Source organism: Narcine bancroftii, chromosome 8 (genome assembly GCF_036971445.1).
Source record: "Narcine bancroftii isolate sNarBan1 chromosome 8, sNarBan1.hap1, whole genome shotgun sequence".
Lineage (NCBI taxonomy): Eukaryota > Metazoa > Chordata > Chondrichthyes > Torpediniformes > Narcinidae > Narcine > Narcine bancroftii.
Window position 1 is genome coordinate 153466988 of NC_091476.1, and position 8000 is coordinate 153474987.

Consider the following 8000-nt stretch of genomic DNA (forward strand, 5'->3'; position numbering starts at 1 on the left):
TTTAAAATGTTGTTGATTTGATGATTTTCTGCAATTCTGTTCTGTGAGAACCCTGCAACCCACCTCTCAGTCCCTGTAGCTCCAAACATGGGACACTTTCCACTCCTCCTCCCCCTCACCCCCACCCCACCACATTTCTAACCCCAAGACTTCCACTACCTGGAGATGCCAGACCACTCAGCATTGGCTAAAATTTGAGCAATGTTTCCTGGAAATCCCTATTAGCAGCTCGATAAGAAAATGTCTCACATCACCTTTCAGCCAGTGACCTCTAGATTCCAATCAATTGCTATTCATCAGATATCCCTTGAACATCTTCGGTCTAAGGAGAAGACTTCCACTCTTCAAAAAACTGCCTTTCTAATAAAATGTTACTCCCTCTCCAATGCCGTGACATCTCTACTGAAGTGTGGTGCCTAAATTTAACATGATAGTCCATTTATGATCAAATAGTGATCTTCTATGAATGACTGTAACTTCCATGCTTTTGTACTTTGTGTTCTTGATAACATAAAGGATCATTGTATTGCTTTCCAACGCACTGGCAACTTCAAAAATTATTGGATGCAATATCCCGTTTTTAAAATCCTGAACTCCTTTCAAAATAAAACATTTATTCTTCTTTGGCTTGGCTTCGCGGACGAAGATTTATGGAGGGGTATGTCCACGTCTGCTGCAGGCTCGTTGGTGACTGACAAGTCTGATGCGGGACAGGCAGGCACGGTTGCAGCGGTTCCAAGGGAAAATTGGTGGGTTGGGGTTGGGTGTTGGGTTTTTCCTCCTTTGTCTTTTGTCAGTGAGGTGGGCTCTGCGGTATTCTTCAAAGGAGGTTGCTGCCCGCCGAACTGTGAGGCGCCAAGATGCACGGTTGGCGGCAACATCAGCCCACTGGCGGTGGTCAATGTGGCAGGCACCAAGAGATTTCTTTAAGCAGTCCTTGTACCTCTTCTTTGGTGCACCTCTGTCTCAGTGGCCAGTGGGAGAGCTCGCCATAGAACACGATCTTGGGAAGGTGATGGTCCTCCATTCTGGAGATGTGACCCACCCAGCGCAGTTGGGTCAAACAGAGTACTTATATCACATAGATATAAGCATGGATTCGATGCTTGCAGACTCTGCCAGCTCGAGTACTTCGATGTTGGTGATGAAGTCATTCCAATGAATGTTGAGGATGGAGCGGAGACAGCGCTGATGGAAGTGTTCTAGGAGCCGTAGGTGATGCCGGTAGAGGACCCATGATTCGGAGCCGAACAGGAGCGTGGGTATGACAACGGCTCTGTACACGCTGATCTTTGTGTGTTTCTTCAGGTGGCTGTTTTTCCAGACTCTTTTGTGTAGTCTTTCAAAGGCGCTATTTGCCTTGGCGAGTCTGTTGTCTATCTCTTTGTCGATCCTTGCATCAGATGAAATGGTGCAGCCGAGGTAGGTAAACTGGTTGACCGTTTTGAGTTCAGTGTGCCCGATGGAGATGTGGGGGGGCTGGTGGTCATGGTGGGGAGCTGGCTGATGGAGGACCTCAGTTTTCTTCAGACTGACTTCCAGGCCAAACATTTTGGCAGTTTCCTCAAAACAGGTCGTCATGCGCTGGAGAGCTGGCTCTGAATGGGCAACTAGTGTGGCATCGTCTGCAAAGAGTAGTTCACGGACAAGTTACTCTTGTGTCTTGGTGTGAGTTTGCAGGCGCCTCAGATTGAAGAGACTGCCATCCGTGCGGTACCGGATGTAATTCATTGTTGAGGTCTTTCATGGCTTGTTTCAGCATCATGCTGAAGAAGATAGTAAAGAGGGTTGGTTCGAGGACACAGCCTTGCTTCACGCCGTTGTCAATGGAGAAGGGTTCGGAGAGCTCATTGCTGTATCTGACAAATATACTTCCTTCCAAAATCTATCAATACATACTAACTTGCTTAATTTTTATCTACCACATCTCCAACTAATTCATTGTCAGTATCTGTACATGGCATCGTTCCATGCTGACTTAGTAAACATGGGTATTTCTTTTCTCTAACTGATTTGGTTAAGGCATTGTGCTGTTCTTGCTACGGTTCTAATGAGAAAAATTTTGCCACTTTCACACATTTTCTATTGGGATCAACAAAACCATTCAGGAAATAAACAAATATGCAAAGAGTTATTATTCAAATTGAGTTCAAAATCAGTTCAAAGTGAGCCAGGGACATAAATTGTTAAGAAAAAACAACCAGGTAAAGGGAAGCAGAATGTGATTTGCCTGTATCTTCATAGTAAAAGATGTACCCAGCCATACATATCTATTCAACCAGCAACTATATGACATAGAGATAAAAATTAATTGAAAAAAGCAGAGAGAAGAAATCATCTCTTGATTTAAGAAAGACCACCAGTAATTATGAAGAGGAAGAGAAAATAAGATGGGATCAATTATTGTGCATTTAGAAAATTGAAATGGATTGGGGAATGACTTATCAATATTAATTGGAAGCAGTAAGATCAGTAAGAACAGGCAAAATGGAAAGAGGATGGTCAGTAATAACTGGGAAGAGAATGATGTCAGCATCAAATGTGCAGAGGCAAGTGTCATTATTAAATGGGTAAAGGATGCTGATGGTAAGGGTGATAGAGAAGACAGTAAGACCTCTAGCAGTAACAGATGAAATGAGTCTGTCTCAGGACATTGCTTTATAATTAAATTTGGACATACAGCATGGTAAGAGGGCCATTTCGGGCCATGAGCCCGTGCCACCCAATTACACTCAATTAACCTACACCTCCCAGTATGTTTTGAACTGTATGAGAAACTGGAGCCCCTGGGGAAAGCCCACAGGAGAACGTACCAACTCCTTACAGACAACATGGGATTCAAACCCCGGTCCTCATCACTGGCCCTGTAACAGCATTGTGCTAACCGCTTTGCTAACCATTTCGCCCCAAATTTACAAGTAACCCACTCCTTTAAAAGTTATAATACAGGAAGAAAAATGGCAGATGGAATTCAATCAAGATCAGTATTAGGTGCTGCATTTTCTTAAATGCATTGATGTGCAGAGGAATCTGGGGGTCCAGGTCTATAGATCTTTGAAAGTGATCATGCAAGTAGATTGAGTGGTAAAGAAGGTATAGGGTATGCTTGCCAACATGGTATATAAAAACAGAAGAGGCATTGATTGGATGAACTGTCAGAATCTTTTCCCATGGTCACACACTAGAGGCAAAGTTTTTACACAAACAATGTCGGAGCATGGTATTGGCTATCAGGAGTAGAGGTGGAAGAAGATGCAATAATAGCATTTAAATGATATTTTTACTTAGAACAAAATACTCCTGGACACCTGAGAATGAAAGAGATAGAGGGATACCAGTCAGCAGAGCTTTAGTTTGATTTAAGCCTCACATTCAGCCTAAATGTGAGCCAAAGTGCCTTTCCCTGTGCTGTTCTATGTCTGTATAATTCTTTAGAAACATAGAAACATAGAAACATAGAAGATAGGAGCAGCAGTAGGTCATTCGACCCTTCGAGCCTGCTCCGCCATTCAACGAGATCATGGCTGATCTTAAAGTTCAGTACCCCGTCCCCGCCTTCTCTCCGTAACCTTTAATACCCTTATACTGAAGAAATAGATCTAATTCCCTCTTAAATATATTTAATGAACCTGCCTCTACTGCCCTCTGTGGCAATGAATTCCACAGATTCACCACCCTCTGGGTAAAGAAATTCCTCCTCATCTCGGTCCTAAATGGTTTGCCTATTATCCTCAAACCATGGCCCCGGGTTCTGGATTTTCCCATCATTGGAAACATCCCATCTGCATCCATTCTGTCCAGTCCTGCCAGAATTTTATATGTCTCTATGAGATCCCCTCTCAATCTTCTAAACTCCAGCGAGTACAATCCCAATTTGCGCAATCTTTCCTCATAAGTCATTCCTGCCATTCCAGGTATCAGCCTGGTGAATCGCCTCTGCACTCCCTTCATTGCAAGAACATCCTTCCTTAGATAAGGTGACCAAAACTGCACACAATACTCCAGGTGTGGTCTTTCCAAGGCCCTGTACAGTTGCAGTAAGGTATCCTTGTTCCTATACTCAAACCCTCTTGATATGAAGGCCAACATACCATTTGCCTTTTTAACTGCCTGCTGTACCTGCATGCTCGCCTTCAGAGACTGATGTACAATTACCCCTAGGTCTCTCTGCACTTCCCCATCTCTTAATCTATTGCCATTCAAATAGTAATCTGCCCTCCGATTTGTATTACCAAAGTGGATAACCTCACATTTATCCACATTGTAGTGCATTTGCCATGTATCTGCCCAGTCCCTCAATTTATCCAAATCACACTGGAGCTTCCTGACCCCCTCTTCTGTGAACACAACCCCTCCTAGCTTAGTGTCATCTGCAAATTTGGAGATATTACATCCAATCCCCTCATCCAGATCATTAATGTAAATTGTGAACAGCTGGAGTCCTAGTACAGATCCCTGTGGCACCCCACTGGTCACCGCCTGCCACTCAGAAAATGAGCCATTTATCCCAACTCTCTGTCTTCTACCTGCCAGCCAGTTCTCAATCCACATCAATTCTTTGCCCCCAATCCCATGAGCCTTGATTTTGGAAGCCAGTCGTTTATGCAGGACCTTATCGAAGGCCTTTTGGAAGTCCAGGTACACCACATCCACTGGCTCTCCCCCATCTATTAGCCACCCATCTCAGGAAAGTAAATGAAACAGCAAGATTTGCAGACACTTACACAATGCAAAACTATTGAGAATTATTACCAGAGTATCATCTAGCTATGGAGCCTTGATTATGTTATATTGAACTAGACCAAATGATAGATGACTGGTTTTGACATGAAAAGGAGCTCTTGTGCATCCTCTTGGGTTGATGGACAAAGATTCCATGTTATTATTTTTGAGACCAAAGGAGTTTTTGCAATATTTTTCTCACAACCTAAACTACAACAACACATTCTCTAGGTCTAGGACCTAGTCATCGTCATAATGCTTTTTTATGGGATCTTGTTTGCAAATAAGACTCATGATTGACTCTGAAGTATTTTTGGATAACACAAGGTCTTCAAAGACATTATATATTTAAAGTCTTCCTTATCAGAATCAGAAATTGGTTGCTTTGTGGCAGCATTAAAGTACAAATATCGCTATAAAATTTCATTTATAAATAAATGAATTAGTACAAAAATAAGAGAAAGAGAGGTAGTGTCTGTGGTTCATTGTCTGATGGCAGACAAGCTAACCTTGTGCCATTGGATAGTCATCTTCAGGCTCCTGTACCTCCTTCCCAATAGTAGCAGTGTGGAGGGGATTGTCTGGTGGTGAGAGTCCTTGAGGATAGAGGATGCTTTCTTGAGACACCACCTCTTGTTAATGTCCTCGATGGAGTGGTGTCTTCTGCCTGTGATGGCCAAGTTCACAACTCTGTCATTTTTTTCTTGTCCTCTGCATTGGCACCTCTATACCAGATAGTGAAGCAACCAGCCAGGATGCTCTCCATGGAATGCCAGGAGAAATTTAGAAGTCTTTGGTTACATACCAATTCTCCTCAAACTCTTCATAAAGTACAGCCAATGGAGAGCCTTCTTCACAATTGCATCAACTTGGAAGCCTCAGGATAGATTCTCAGAGATGTTGACACCCATGAACTTAAAGCTCTTAACCTTTTCCACTGCTGACCCCTTGATGAGGACTGATTTGTCATCTTCTGATTTCCCTTTCCGAAAGTCCACAATCAGTTCCTTGATTTTGCTGATGTTGAGTGCAAGATTGTACTTGATTTCTCTTCTGCATGTTACCTCATTGCCATTTGTGATTCTGCTGTGGGCAGTAAGGTATCCTTGTTCCTATACTCAAACCCTGCATAGTGAGAAGAGCTATGGGCTAAACATGCATCCTTGAGGTGCACCTGTGTTAATTGTCACAGAGAAGGAATCATTGTTTCTGATTCATATTGACTGTGGTCTTCTGGTGAGGAAGTCAACAATCAGAGAGGGTTGCAGAGGCCCAGATTTTGGAGCTTATTGACCAGCATTGAGGGTATAATGGCGTTGAAAACTGAACTGTAGCCCATGAAGTGTAGTGTGATATTTGTGTTACTGTAGTTCAGGTGATCCAGAGCTGAATGGAGAGCCAGTGATTTTGCATCTGTTGTGGAGTGATTGTGACTACGCAAATTGCAGTGGGTCCAGATCTGTTCCTTATTATATGCACTTTCTTGGAGTGGAAATAGTGGCCCAGTCACCCAAAACCAAAGCCTTTCTCAATAAATTAGAAACACTCTGATTTGATTTACTTCCATGAATAAAATGATACAAATGAGAACATGGGAATTTGTGGGAGAAATTATATCTATGCAAATTTGATCAACCTGTATTCAGAATCATCCCAAGTAACAAATGGTTTCTTAGGCTGATTTTGCCACGTTAAAAATTACACAGAAGCCACCCAATATGGATATCATACCTTCACCATATTTTGGCCAGCATCAAAATCACATGACTAATAAGAAAGAACCATTATTATTTAATGTGGAGAGAGAGTGAAAAGTAGCTCTGCTGTTCATAGGAACAAGTATATGCATATACGTCTGAGTATTTTAAATTTAGCCACTAAAGTTCCCCAATGAACCTACAACCCCCATACATTTTAAAGGGTGGGTGGAAACTGGAGCACCAAGAGGAACCCCATGCAGACACGAGGAGAAAAGTACAAACTCCTTACAGACAGTGCCAGATTCAAACCCTTATCGCTGGCACTGCAAAAACGTTGCGCTAATGGCTATGCTATCCATGAATTTAATAATATTATGAGAACTTATTCATATGTATTGATATGCATAAGCTAGGCATTTATACTTGGGGGCAGCCTCACAGAATAACTACAGGACGTTCATTCTTAAACTCTTCCCTTTAGGTATTATCGAGCTCCCTTTTTAATGCTACATTTTTATCCGCCTCCACTATAACTGCTGGTGGTACATTCCAGAACCTATTAAATTGTCACATTACAGGTTCTCTTGTCAATCATGTTTATTTTCTGTCCTGTCATTCTTCACACTTCAATAACTCTGTAGTGCAGAGAGTTGAGAGCTCCAAATTCCTAGGAGTCCACTTAAGTTGTGACCTATCTTGGACACACAACATCTCACTTGGCGGGAAGGCACAACTGCAACTACAGTTCCTGAGAAAACTGAGGCAGGCAAGGCTACTGGCCACTGTCTCGTTGATTTTCTATAGGAGCTCTATTGAGAGCATCATGGCTGGATGCATCACAGTGTGGTACAGTAGCTATAGAGCATTAAATTAGAGGTCAATCTACAGGACTATAAGAGTGGCAGAGAGGATCATGTGGTTTCCCTGCCTCCATTGACGTAATCTACTGGGATCTTTGTTGGAAGAAGGCGTTCAAAATCATTGTTGATCCCTCCCACCCTACACACACCACCTTCCTGCTATTGCTGTCGTGAAAAAGATACAGAAATATCAGAGCCAGAATCACCAGGCTGAGAAACAGCTTCTTCCTTGAATAAATGTGTAGTCCAGTGGGATCCAGAAACCTAGCCCTCTCGCAAGTTCAAGTTCGAGTTTATAGAGATTGTTTTGTGAGCAGATCATACCTAGTACAACAAGTCAGACCCAGTACCAAAGTTGGTTAATGCAGAAGTCTGCAGGTGCCAGAGAACTGGAACAAAACCCAGATGTACTGGAGGAACTGAGCAGGTCATGTAGAAACTGTTGAAAGCAATAGGCAGTCGACATTTTGGGCCTAAACCCTTCATCAGGGATACCAATGATCAGTCAAATATCTGAAAAAGAAAGATGATGGGAGAAGCCCAGGTGATAGGTGAATTCCAGTGGGAAGGTGGAGAAAAGAAGGGAGTTGAGGTGTCGGGGGATGGAGCAGAGTGCTGAGAAAGATATTCTCAACATCTTCCTTCTACAGGTCCTTACCTCCTTCCCTTCCCTGCACCTATCAGAGAGAATCTTTCTCAGTATGGTGCAACAGGTCCA